Genomic DNA, 13,928 nt, shown 5'->3' on the forward strand with positions numbered 1-13,928 from the left:
TATAGAATGCAAAAGAGTAACATATTAGCCAAGGATTAGAAACATGCATCATTCTTAGAATATCCTTTTGTTTTGTATATTCTTAAATAGTAGACCTCATCAAGAAGAAAGGAAGTGAAAATTTTATTTCTCTACCGAGAATTAAAAATAAAAATAAAAAAGAGAAAAAGAATAGAAAAGAAGAAGAAAGAGGAAAGTAGAAAGTGACATGTCCATATGTGGCGATGAGGATGGAGACAATTTGGAGTTAGTGTAGAGTGACTGCTATGCTGTCCTCAATACCAAACATATTGCTTGGTTCATGCCACATTCGCTATAAATAAGGAGCTCCATTTGAAACTTTCACATGCAGTAGGTAATCAAAGTCGAGAGAGAGAGAGAGAGAGAGAGAGAGAGAGATAAAAAGAATGAGAAGCCAAGAACTGCAGCAAGTAAGTGATGTTGTACCATCATCATCGTCATCGGGTGGAGGGAGCAATCGTATAGCTGCCCTTAATCTAGAGGGAACCCCACCCCCCAATATCACTGATAGTCCTGATCATAAACAGTTTGATCATCATGATGAGGACTCTAAGGTTTTTCCCATATAACCCTCTTCTCTTTCTTTCTTAGCTATGCATTTTCTATCTTTAAATTTCTTTGTTCTCTATGTTTGGATAGATTATCTGGTTAGAATCAATATTTGAGTATATATGATTGATGTTCTAGAAACCTGGGTGGAGAAAGTTCTTATCATATGTAGGCCCTGGATTCCTTGTCTCCTTAGCTTATCTTGATCCAGGCAATTGTGAGTATCTTTTTGTCTCTCCCTCTGTCTCTGTGTGTTTCTGTGCATGTGTGTTTGACAAAGTAATATCATTTTTACCATGTTGCAGTGGAAACTGATCTGCAGGCTGGAGCAAATCACAGATTTGAGGTAAATCAAATAGAAAAAAATATAGAACTAGCTATTTCACGAAAATTTATGAAGAGAGAAATTGGTTTACGAGAGAAATATTAAGCATGGTTGTGCTATTTGCTATTTTCAGCTACTGTGGGTGATACTTATTGGGTTGATCTTTGCGCTCATAATTCAATCGCTAGCTGCAAATCTTGGTGTAAGCACCGGTAAGATGCAGAGCAAACAAATTCTAGGCCAAAATATAGACGTTACTATAGTTTCGGCCTCAATTTTTTTCTTCTTATAGATAAAGAAGAAAAGACAGCAGTACTGCTGACTTTTCCTCTTCTTTAGTAGTAACTTTTATTTATTTATTTATTTTTTTAATGATTCTTCTTGTAGTAACTAATCAAGATAAGTATTTGTTTACGTATTGCCACAGGCAAACACCTTTCAGAATTATGTAAGGCTGAGTACCCAAAATATGTGAAGTATTGCCTATGGTTGCTAGCAGAGGTTGCAGTCATAGCTGCTGACATACCCGAAGGTAAACCAATAAAATTGACTTACAAAGACAAATGATATCATTACCATATTATGTTGATGCATGCACTAGCCTCATCATTCTTGAATTATCCTCTCATCCATGTCTCCTTGATTATATTCAAATTAAGGAAGAATAAAAATTTTCAATTTTTCCAATTTGTGGCAGTGATTGGAACAGCCTTTGCACTAAATATACTGTTCCACATCCCAATTTGGACTGGAGTTCTCATCACTGGTTTAAGTACTCTCTTACTTCTCGGCCTACAGAGATACGGGGTAATTTATTTTATTACCTATTTAAAATTTTCTGCTCCATTAATTATTTATTAAGAAATTTAATTGGGTATTTAATTTTTATGCTCAACTATATATCCACGTACTTTGTGTGATTTTTTTATGCCAACTATCAATTATCTACGTACGTTTTTGGCTAGCAGTTGATTATTATTTTATTTTTAATCGAGTCTAATATTTTTATGGCCGACTATCAACTACTACGTACGTTTTTTTGGCCCTTTAATTTTTTAAGAAATATGTATAATATTTTTATTCACAACTGTCCACTTGCGGTATTCAGCCAAAAAAAAAAAAAAAAAATCTAATTACCCCACCAACCCAAATAATTAAAAAAAGAGAGAAGAAACTACGCACGTTGTGGAATATTAACTTTGTCTCTAGCTTTTGGAATCCCCTTTTAACAAGAAAATGACTTGGTTCAGTGTTTTTGTGCATTAGGTTTATTGAGATATAAATCTATATCAAACATTTGCCATGTGTGACGTGTATATCACAACTAGTTTACTGCACAAAAGCATTGTACTTAATTCTTATCCTTTTAAACATTTAATCATTGATGCACAATGCCCCTCTAAAATTTTGAATCCCTTCATAGTGATATTGATTTTTAATCCTAATGATAGTACTCCCTCTGTTGCTATTAAGTACTCTCTCTGGCCTAGTTTGTTTGTTCTCTATTCCATTTTGGGATGTCCCAAAATATTGTCATGTTTCTAAAAATAAAAATAATTTATTTACTAATATTCCTATTATACCTCTACTTTATTTTCAAAACTATTTGAAAAGAAAACTAACAAATATTTTTAAAAATAATCTAATTGGGGCAACTTATTAGTTGCCTCATTAAAAATAATTCTTTTTTTTTTTAAAAAAAAAGCTAATAATATTATTTAAGGGTAGTTTTGTAAACTTATATATTTTTATAAATTAGACAAAATAATAAATGATGTTCCCTTAAAAAGTTTGATTTTTCTAACAAGACAAACAAATTGAGGCGGAAGGAGTATCAAGTACTACTAGTCAAAAGAATTTTCACTTTATTTGACTCGAATGAAGCATATTTATTTACCAAGTTGTGAATTTGTCATTAATAATGTATGCATTTTAACTGTTTGTCTGACTTTAGTTTTTATTTATTTATTTTTTCCCACTTTGTGTGGAGTAAGGGTGTCAATTCGGGTTAGTGTGTCGGGTTCGTGTTGTGTCGAGGTAGGGGTATTCGACTAAATGGCTCAACCCTAACCCAACCCATTTAATAATCGTGTCATGATCCTTCAACCCTAACCCGACCTGTTAATAAAGCGGGTTGACCTGACCCAACACATTTGACACGTTTAATAAACAAGTCGTGTTGGGTTGACACGAATGTAACACAACTTATTTCAACCTGCATAATATTAAATATAACATTCATCTAGAAATAATTTTTTTTACATCCCAAAAAGCAATGCATACACTTCAAGTCTTCAACCCACATTCAAAATAATATTGTTCAACAAAAATATAACATTCATCCAGAAATAAGTTTTTTACACTCCAAAAGAAGTGCATACACTTCAACCCAAATTCAAAATAACAAATTTTAACAAAAATAAAATAACATAGCTCAACAAAAATATAATATCCTTGAAACTCGTCAAATGCTAAGTATCAATATTGAAAGAATTTGAGCAAACAGTAGACTAATCCTGACTATGACCACAATTACCATCCATAGATTCTTTGTTAATGTCCAAATTCATAACATCTTCCACAAGCTCATCCAATTTCATTTGTGCAAGTTCTATGCCAAAAAAAAAAGTATTAGTAGTTCTAGGGTGTGTAAAGTTTCAATTTCCAATTATATCCCTTGTAAATTTTTATAATTACTCACTTTTTTTTTTTAAATTTAAAATATAAGTTGGATATAAAAGGTATTTGACAAATCTAAAATAAAATAAATATTTATTTTTTATACGAGTTAAACGGGTTGTGTTAAATGGGTCATTTTAGGTTGATACAAATAAATTGGCGTGTCAAACGTGTCTATTGCGAGTTACGCGGTGAAAGTTCAAAAACGTGTACAAAAACACCTTTGAACGTTTAGACCTCCAAATAACAACTTAATCAATTCAAGCAATATGTCAAACATCTAGTGTGCGGAAACTTAACATATGCTATCAAACGAAATTGATTAAATACTATCTAAGCCATAACAGATAAATATCCACAGCAGATAAATATAAAGGCAAAGATAGAGAGGAAGGAAGATGCAAACACAAAGACAACACGCGATGTGTTATCGAAGAGGAAACCGAAGCCCTCGGCGATAAACCTCTCCGCCGCCCTCCAAGCGGTAATCAATCCACTAGAAAATATAGTTGGGATACAAGGACAGCAATAGACCCTCCAAGCCTAATCTACCCAGTGCACCTAAGCCCTCCAAGCTTCTTGCTCCAACGAGGTTACGCCGAACCTTTTTCTTTTCTAGCTTCCCGGATTCCGCTACTAGACCGTAGCATCAACCAATGAAGATTGGTTTCTTCCTAACTGCTTCCCAGAAATCCAAACAACAGACTCACAATGATGATGATGGTGAGAACCTGGTTTGGTATAATGCCTCTCAAGGATTTGACAATGGAGAGGAAGAGAGTTGAGGAATTTGAAGAGATTCTAAGGTAGAGATTGTGGGTGAAACAATCTGGTTTTTCTTTAGGGTTTCTCTCTCAAAATTCTCTCTGGAAGCTCTCTTTCAATCGTGGGTAATAGGGGTATTTATACTTGGAGTGGAGAGGAATGTGAAACGTCAGAATTCTACAAAACAGGGGTGGCTCGCGGCTTGACCTCGCGGCTTGACTAAGTCGCGAGATCCAGTCGCGAGATAACCGTATGGCCAGTTGTCCTGTTTTGTCCTGTAGTGCTCCAGCTAGCAGACTGTTCACCTTCCAGCATGCTTGGCACGTGAGGTTGCTTCTGGCGGCTTGAAGCCGCGAGTCACCCGCGAGACCCAGCCGCGACACTCTGTTTTCTTGCACACTCTTGAGCAAACTTCACTCTATCTCACTCACTACCCTTACATCAAACCCACCTAAATACAGGGTTACTAAATGCTGAATTACAAGCAAATTTGGCACGGAATAAAGCCAATAAGATGGTTGAATAAATTCAACCTTACACGCGGGTTGACCCACTTATGACACTTTTCTTATCATGTCACTTTCGGGTAAACCCGTTTATGACCCAAACCCATTAAGGCCCAACCCTAACCCAAAAAAACCCGTGTTGGGTTTGTGTCATGTTCATGGGTTGGGTCGAATATTGACACCCCTAGTGTGGAGGATTGCATCATTGTTTAGGATTTTAAGGGCTGTTTGATACATGTGTTTAAACACATGTTTTCAGTTTTTAAACAATATTTCACATATTTTTACATATTTTTTTACCCATATGTATTTTCAAAAAATATAAATAATGTTACTAGAACAACATTACCAAATGGGCCTTTAGGTTGTTTTGTTTTTTGTTTTTGTTTTTGTTTTGTTTTTTTTTTTTTAAAAACTTTTATTGCGTGGATAATGCCCTGTGTCTATAGAATTTGCTGCTCCGTGGTTCATGCTGTCTAAGTCAAACAAGTAGATTATTATTATTTTTTTTTGAAGCCAAGTCAAACAAGTAAATTAGGACACTAATTGATCTGTTGAAAACGATTTCTTATTTTGGGACACGTTAGAATATAAATCTCAGCATATTCTTTTCTTTGTTTTTGGCAAACCAAATTTTTATAATTATGAGAAACAAATAGATGCTTAGATCACCCTGACTTCAAGCAGATATATGCAAAATCTCTTACATGCATAATCTCTTACATGAGTCTTTGAGATATGTGGAACACTCTCACATTATGAGAGGGAGAATTCTGCGCAAAAAAAAAAAAACGACTGACATATATGCTTGGTAAAGTATAAAGTGAAACATTATGAATCAAAGTTGACTTAATATAATTGGGATAATTTATCTTAAATAAGGCGATGCATTGTTAAAGTATAATTTAAAAAAAAAATATATAGCTTTATAAAAATGAGGTTTTCTTTATCATAGATAAAGCAACGCATCAAAATAAATTTTGATTTTGGTGTTAAGAAAGAGATTGAGATTATTTGATGTGTGGCCATATGAGAGATTATGTGGGTAATGTTGGCAATCTATTGTATAGGATAATAGCTTACAAAAATTAAAGCCTTAAAACATTAACCCCCCCCCCCCCCCCGCCCCACCCACACACACACACACAAAAAGTTTATAGTTTTCAATTGGGTTGAGTTTCTATTGGTATAATTTTTCTAGACCTTTTTTTGAAGTGAGAAAAATGTTGCACAATCCTTTTTCTATTGTTTAAACTACTTATTATCATACAATTTCGGAAATTACTTTTTTATTTTATTTTATTATACAAGATAGAAATTCTACTCTGATCTAATCTAAGTGTATATGTGTGTGAAATTTCCTTCTGGAGACTTGAACCCTGACCCTTACTCCGTACACTCCACAAGCACTTATACTTGTAGAATGACCATCACACCAAAAGTATGCTGTAATTTTGGAAATAACTAAAGCCTAAAGATATTATTAATTTTACCACGTATAACACACAAATCGATGTAATAATGAATGTGATTAATGAGTTTTAACCACCTTATAAATAAATGCTAGATTTTTTTTTTTTTTTGGTTGTAATTAGTGACACAACATTTTTTAAGTTCTTAGCAGTAAAATTTGCAATATCCTAACATTACTTTATAATTTTGAGCTTTAAAAAAAAAGGGACGGGTCATTTTTTTATAATGGAATAAAACTATTACAAAATTGGGGCCTTAGGCCTAGGCCTTGAGCTGCCATTGAGTGGAATAGAAGACTTTTATTTGCAAAGAGTCATGGTCTCAACCGTAGTGCTACTCCTTGGAGTTCAAAAAATTGAATTCATGTACTTTCCCGTTTTCCACTGTAGTTTTAATTCTTGTTAAAACATTTCTGGTTGGCAGGTTAGGAAGCTGGAATTGCTGATAACAATACTGGTCTTCGTAATGGCTGCATGTTTCTTTGGAGAAATGGGTTATGTAAAGCCTCCAGCGGTTGCTGTGATAGAGGGAATGTTTATACCCAAGCTCAGTGGCCAAGGAGCCACTGGGGATTCCATAGCACTTTTGGGTGCCCTTGTCATGCCGTATGTAATTTACTACTTCATTAAATATCCTTCATTATTTCATGACTATTTATTTTCTTCCTTCTAATCATTAATTCGTGTTATACCATATTGTGCATTCCATTTCTTTTGACCAATAGGCACAATCTCTTTCTCCACTCGGCTCTTGTGCTATCCAGAAAAATACCACATTCTGTCCATGGCGTTAATGTAAGAATTTAGTGCTTACAAATTGCCCCTTCTAATTTTATTCAAAATTCAATTTAGTATTATAACTTCTGATTTATTCAATTCACTCCTATAACATCCATTTGTTTTCAATGTGGTCCTTTCCTTAAGATGGTTGCTAGTTAGGTGTCCCAAAACAATGTAATTTTGGTATTTTTTTAATTTCTAGAACGACATCATTTTTAAGATATCTAACAACACTGTCTGACGGAATTAGATGGAAAGACTACATTGAATCAAAGTATACATTTTTTTTACTAGTAAGAATATTTTAGAAGTAACAAGATTGAATTAAATTTTAGAAAAACTAGAAGATGTAATTTGTAATTTAATCAAAGAACAAATTATATAGAAGTGAGCTCCAATCTCCAGTAATTGTCATAATTGTAGATGGTAAAGCTAGTTTAATTTATTAAATTGCATAGGAGAGATAAATGCTTTCTTTATTTTCCAAAACAATTGCTTTTTTCTATTGTGTCAAAATGCTTGTGTTTGCCTTGTCGTGTTATATCACAGGATGCATGTCGCTATTTCCTAATAGAGAGCGGATTCGCATTGTTTATTGCATTTCTAATCAATGTTGCAATTGTCTCTGTATCGGGCACCGTTTGCTCAGCCAATAATATCTCAAATGAGACTGCAAATCAATGCAGTGATCTTAACGTCAACTCAGCCTCTTTCCTTCTCAAGGTTCAATTGTATATATATGAAATTATTTTACATTAGAATAATGGTTAAATAATTAAATTCAACAATTTTTTTTTTTTTTTTAAATTTAAGATTTTGGGACAAATGATAGTCTATCAATTTAAATGCATTTAGAATGTTTATGCACAAGGTCTAACATATATATATATATATATATATATATATATTTTTATTTATTTATAATTTTATTGATTTATGTGTGTAGAGTGTATTGGGTCGGTCAAGCTCAACCATTTATGCCATTGCATTACTAGCCTCAGGGCAAAGCTCCACCATCACAGGCACTTATGCAGGGCAATTCGTCATGCAGGTCTTGAAATTAAATATATAACATGCACGCACAAACATATATGTTTATATCATGTGAAGCTACCCTAATTAATTGGGATTAAATTTTAATTAATTTAAGGATGGTGTGGCTTTTTTAGGGTTTCTTGGATCTTAAGATGAAAAAATGGATTAGAAACCTGATGACAAGGTGCATTGCCATTACACCTAGTCTTATTGTTTCCATTATTGGAGGATCTAATGGTGCATCCCGACTTATCATCATCGCATCGGTTTGAAACTTGTGAACTATGTTTTCTTCTTCTTTTTTTTTCAACGTTTATACCTATATTCAAACATAGGATAAAAATTTAATGGGTTTTGCTTTGCAGATGATACTTTCATTTGAGCTTCCATTTGCTCTAATCCCCCTCCTTAAATTTAGTAGCAGTGCCACAATGATGGGACCACACAAGAATTCAATATACACGTAAGTTGTTTTTGTACTTCTTTTTCTTTTTCTACTTTTGCTTTTAAATGAGGTACAACCATTATAGTGGGCCTTGATTAAGGTGATAGGCTGAATTTATAATGCTCATAAATGCAATTCATATGTATAAGATTTAGATATAGTATTTTTGTTGATTCTCAAAAAAAAAAAAAAAAAAAAAAAAAAAAAAAAAGAGGATATAGTGTTTTTGTTTAGCAAAAAAAAAGAAAAAAAAGAGAGTATTTTTAGATACTTTTATCTTAGACTCGTCTATTAAATTCAATCATATAACTACATATGCATTTATATGTATAAAATATAGATATAGTTTTTTTCGATACTTTATCTTAGATTTGTCAATTAAATTCAACATATAACTACATTGCTAAGTATAGCATAAATATAATGAATTTCTTTTAACAATAATTTAATTTAATTATATAACTTATTGATCAATGTAGTCACATGATTGAATTTAATTGAAAAACATAATTTGCACATGATTGAATTTAATTGAAAAACATAATTTATAACACCTAGATAACCATTTTAAGTATACAGGTGTCAAATTAGATGGCCAAAGCAAGCAAAGCATTAAAAAAAAAAAAACCCACCTCATTCTTGTTTCTATTACACACACAAGAAAGAAAGAGTAAGGCAAACATCCTTTTATTAACTAAGCATCAGACAATTATGCTTGTAGGTAATTGTGATCTCGTGGATCCTAGGACTCGGAATCATTGGCATCAACATCTACTACCTGAGCACAGGCTTTGTGGATTGGCTAATTCACAATAATTTACCAAAGTTTGGAAATGTGTTCGTTGGGCTCCTAGTGTTTCCTTTAATGCTTGTCTACATCTTAGCACTCATCTATCTTACCATTCGAAAAGACACTGTTGTAACATTTGTTGAGCCTGTAAAGCATGACCACCCAGTAGCCCAAAACAACATGGAACACGGTCTAGGCAATTCTTGTGAGGTAGGGGAGTTGGATCACATTCCCTATAGAGAGGATTTGGCTGATATCCCACTACCAGAGTGAAGGGTTTTTTTTTCTAGATCAAATGCAACAACAGCCAAGCCAAGGTATATCGTTAGTGGTAGGGAGCTCCAAGTTAAATTTGACTTCAACTTTCTTCAAGTTCATCTAAGGCTTTCCTCCTATGGAAATTGTATGTAATTTTGAACCGTCTATTGTAGTTTCCATTGTTCAATTATAAGTTTATGTTGAACCTTTTGTTGGAAAAATAGTATTGAGTGAATAAGAAATTGATGTTTAATTTGTTCACTTGAAAATGTTATTAAAAGTTGTAAAGTTGTAAATGTTGGCTTTAATTCTATGCCAAATTTGATTGTAATTATGTTCAATCTTATGTACCCTATATTTTATGTGAGATTTATTTGTAAGGGTTGTATGAGAGAGAGAGAGACAGTGTGTGAAGACTCAAGGCAATTGAAGACTAAAGTTGTTTTCGCTGGTAGCTCACGAGTAGGCTTCCCGCAAAGTGAAGCATGTGCCCTGCACATGACTGGAATGCGAAGAGTCAAGATAGGATGGAGACAGCTGGTTTTCGCAAATGTCTCGCGAGTAACGCCTTCCCGTGAGATACCTGTGAAATATTCTGTTTTGTTGAATTGTCATATTTGATACACACTATCTGTACCCACATTATTTATACCCCCATTACCCACATATGTTGAGGAGTGCTTCTGAGAGAAAAACCTAGCTACCATCCTTGAGAGTTAGAGATTGTTATACCCATATTTCTCTACACAATCCATTGTGGTTTTTCCTCAACTCCTACCTCTCCATTTTCATATCCTTGAGAGGTTGATAGTCCAAACACTTACCACATCCTTTTAGAGTGTCAAGTGAGGTTTTGGTACTGTTGGGAAGCATTGGAAGAAGCCAAGCTTTGGCGGATGCAATCGGGTATATTGCAGGATCCGAAGAGCTAGACAAGACATGGTTTCGAGAAGTCTTGTTGGAGTAGGAGCTTGGAGGGCTTAGGTGCATTAGGTAGATTAGGCTTGGAGGGTCTCTTACTACTCGTGTATCTCAACTGATTGTCTAGTGGATCGATTTACCGCTTGGAGGGCGGTGGAGAGGTTTTACGCTAAGTACTTCAGTTTCCTCTTCGATAACACATCGAAGTGTTATCTTGTGTTTGCATTCTTCTTCCCTACTCTTTTAGCTTTCATTTTACTGCTGTGTTTTGATGAATATGGCTTAAAGTAGTTATTTTGTTTATCTGCTCACGTTTACTCTATTTCGCACTTAGTATAAGTTAGAGTAAAATCAATCGAGTTGTAATATTTAATTTGGGGGTCTAAACAGCTTTTGTGTGTTTAACGCAAATCCAAGCTTTCAAAAGTGATGAAAATCCTGAGTCCCAAATAGAAAATGAAAGAGATAATATATGAGTTTATATGCTCATGGGTCGGACATTGGGTTGGGCTTTGGCATATGTGGACTGGGCCCTTTTGTCCAAATAATAATTTTAATAATTTTATTTTTTGAGTCAGTTAGTCTGTGCACAGCAGTTTTTTTTTTTGAACAGTGTGTCTGTTCACTAACGTATATAAATTCATAGTCCCTCATTTATGAAAACTAACTTTTTGAAAAAAAAAAAAAAACTCTCAGAGAGAAAATAATTTCCTACATTCATTTGAGTCAAGGAGAGAGAAAGAAACATAGAGTAGTTTGCAGAGCACGAATCTAGTGTGCTTCTTTTTGTGTTGTAGATCATTTTATCCTAGGAGGCAGACGTTTGTGAGTCTCAAAGCACCACAGATTGTGTGAAGGGCGAAATCTACTTTAAGGAGATTATGTCAAACACAAGACTTGATTTGAATTTCCTGCATTCATTTGAGTCAAAGAGTGAGAAAGAGACATAGAGTAGTTCGTAGAGCACGAATCTAGTGTGCTTCTTTTTTGTGCTGTAGATCATTTTATCCAAGGAGGCGGACATTTGTGAGTCTCAAAGCACCACAGATTGTGTGAAGGGCGAAATCTGCTTTAAGGATATTGTGTTAAACACAAGACTTGATCTGAATCATTCTTCTTTCACACATTTGGTCTATGAGTTTTTAATTATTAGCAGATTTCTTCTTATATATACAGTACCCATTTACTGTTTTTGTCTATCATATTTATTTGTATTATTGCTTATATTTAGATTTGTATGTTGTTCCTTTTGCTTTATCACAAAAGTAAATTGTTGAAATATATCCAACACCTTTTAGTTTGCCTTTAATGAAATTCGACTTTTTATAATAGCTATTTGGTCTCATGATAAATCATTGATAAACTTAAGTCTCCTTGTGATATGGGAGAATGAGGAGAGAAAATGGGAGAAATTTCAGAGATTTGATTTCAACAAGTCAGTCAACAAAATTAAAAAAGGAAATATTTGGTTTGTTAGTTGGTGAAATCCCAATACTGATCCGAATATTCTGTCTCCCAACCCTTTCCTCAAGTTGGAGCATGAATGTCAAACTTGTAATCGAGGTGACAAAATTGATCTTTGCCAAGAGGCTTAGTGCAGAAGCCACCAATATGAGAAGTTCATATTAATCTAGCTTCAATCTTTTCATAAATAAGGTGGCAATCCGGTTCAATATGTTCGGTTTGCTAGCGGATGATGATGAGATTAACAAGAATATGGAGTACTACTTTGTTGTCACATTAAAGTCTCATATGGCCATTATGGTTGATGCCAAGGTCCCTGAGAAGCTATTGAAGCAAAATGAGTTCACATGTGGAGGTTGACGGAACCACGTACAGGCTGAGGGGGGCTGTGGCCCCCCCAATTTTTTTTAAACATTAAATGGTAGGTATATGTTTAAAATTTTTGAAAATAAGCCCAAGAAAAATTATATTCCCCCAAGAAAATTATATTTTCCCCTTCACCCCTCTCCTTTCCCTCAAGAAGAATGAAAACTGACCCCTCTCAAACTAAATTAACCCGAAAACAAAAAAAATGGTTACATGCATGGCCTACTCTTTTGGCCCATTGCCTCTACTGAAACAATTTTTTCAGTACAAATACAAACCCACTTCTACAAATCTGAAATTCCTAACAGTTATACTCAGAGTCAAGAGAGAGAGGCTTCCAAAAAAAACCTCAAGAGGGAGAGAAATCCAATAATTAACCTTCCAAGCCAACTGCATGTCACTTAAGAAGGAGAAAATTTGAGGAAGAACGACCACTAGCCACTACTCCCACTGCTCTGCCGTTGCTCACATTCACTAATATAAATATATAATCACTCTCCCTCCATATCTCTCTCTTTTCTATGGATAAGTGGACATAGATCCATTACTGTTGTGCGTGGAATTATTTACCCCAAGTGTGTAGTTTGTAGGAGCCTATATAAGCTAAGAGTAAAACAGTGGAATGTCAACCACAAGTTACTAACAACAATAAATGTTTTTATTAAATTGGAATATAAATATTATTGTATTAAAAATAATATCTTTTCTGCCACTATATATTGTCAATTTAACATATTAAGCAAAGTAGACAAATTGACAAATTTGAAAATTTTGAACTCGACTATATATATATTTAATACTACTTTTTAACTTATTATTACATAGTTAGTTAACAGTTTTATACGCTTTTAACTTCTTTTTCTTTTTTCCAAGTATGATTTTTAGTTATTGTAGACTGTTTATTAGAATCTTTTTTTGTTGTCAGTTGTAAGTTAACATTGTGTATCACCTGTGCGCATAGTTATGTGGTGATAGTTTATAAAGTTATTTTGCCTTTTGCAACTAATTAGGTTTCCAAAAATAAATACAAATATTTTAGAAGTCATTGCTAGTGATGCAACATTACTTACCTTTAATGAAGATATCTCAATTTATGAAAATCATCAACCAAAATTTTTCATAAAGAATTTTTTTATTATGAAAGAAGATTTTCTAAGGGACTCTATAATTTTGAACATTAAAAGAGAGATTGCAACTAAATTTTGTACAAAGTCTATCATATATGATTTATTGGGAATTAAAACAATAATCGAATTCCATTTTAATAGATGATTTAGTTTAAATGTACTAAGAAACAATTTCTTTTGTTGATTCTTTGTTTATATATATTCAATAGACATTAATTAGGTTGGATTCGCATGAAAAAAATTTATTCATGTTTGGCCCCTCTCGACTTTGAATCCTAGTTTTGTCCCTGAATATTCGGCTTAAGCAGAGGAGTGAGAGACATTAGTTTACTTCTTGATCTTCCAAGAGATGGGGCTGTTACCCAAAAAAATCCAATAGTTGGTGACAAATTTACCAAGTAGTTGGACAAGTACCTAATCAACCA

At 33.6% G+C, this 13,928-nt stretch overlaps 1 pseudogene across 1 annotated transcript; it reads left to right on the top strand.

The window, feature by feature from the left end:
* The first annotated feature begins 407 nt into the window (after positions 1 to 407).
* Positions 408 to 9,730, top strand: LOC115961620 (annotated as a pseudogene). Its single transcript, XR_004085317.1, has 13 exons — positions 408 to 575; positions 709 to 787; positions 876 to 916; positions 1,029 to 1,107; positions 1,323 to 1,427; positions 1,593 to 1,702; positions 6,742 to 6,923; positions 7,043 to 7,112; positions 7,647 to 7,820; positions 8,044 to 8,148; positions 8,267 to 8,398; positions 8,498 to 8,608; positions 9,299 to 9,730. The product of XR_004085317.1 is annotated as a metal transporter Nramp5-like (transcript).
* The last annotated feature ends 4,198 nt before the right edge of the window (positions 9,731 to 13,928 follow it).

Source organism: Quercus lobata, chromosome 9, assembly GCF_001633185.2.
Source record: "Quercus lobata isolate SW786 chromosome 9, ValleyOak3.0 Primary Assembly, whole genome shotgun sequence".
In the NCBI taxonomy this organism is placed as follows: Eukaryota; Viridiplantae; Streptophyta; class Magnoliopsida; order Fagales; family Fagaceae; genus Quercus; species Quercus lobata.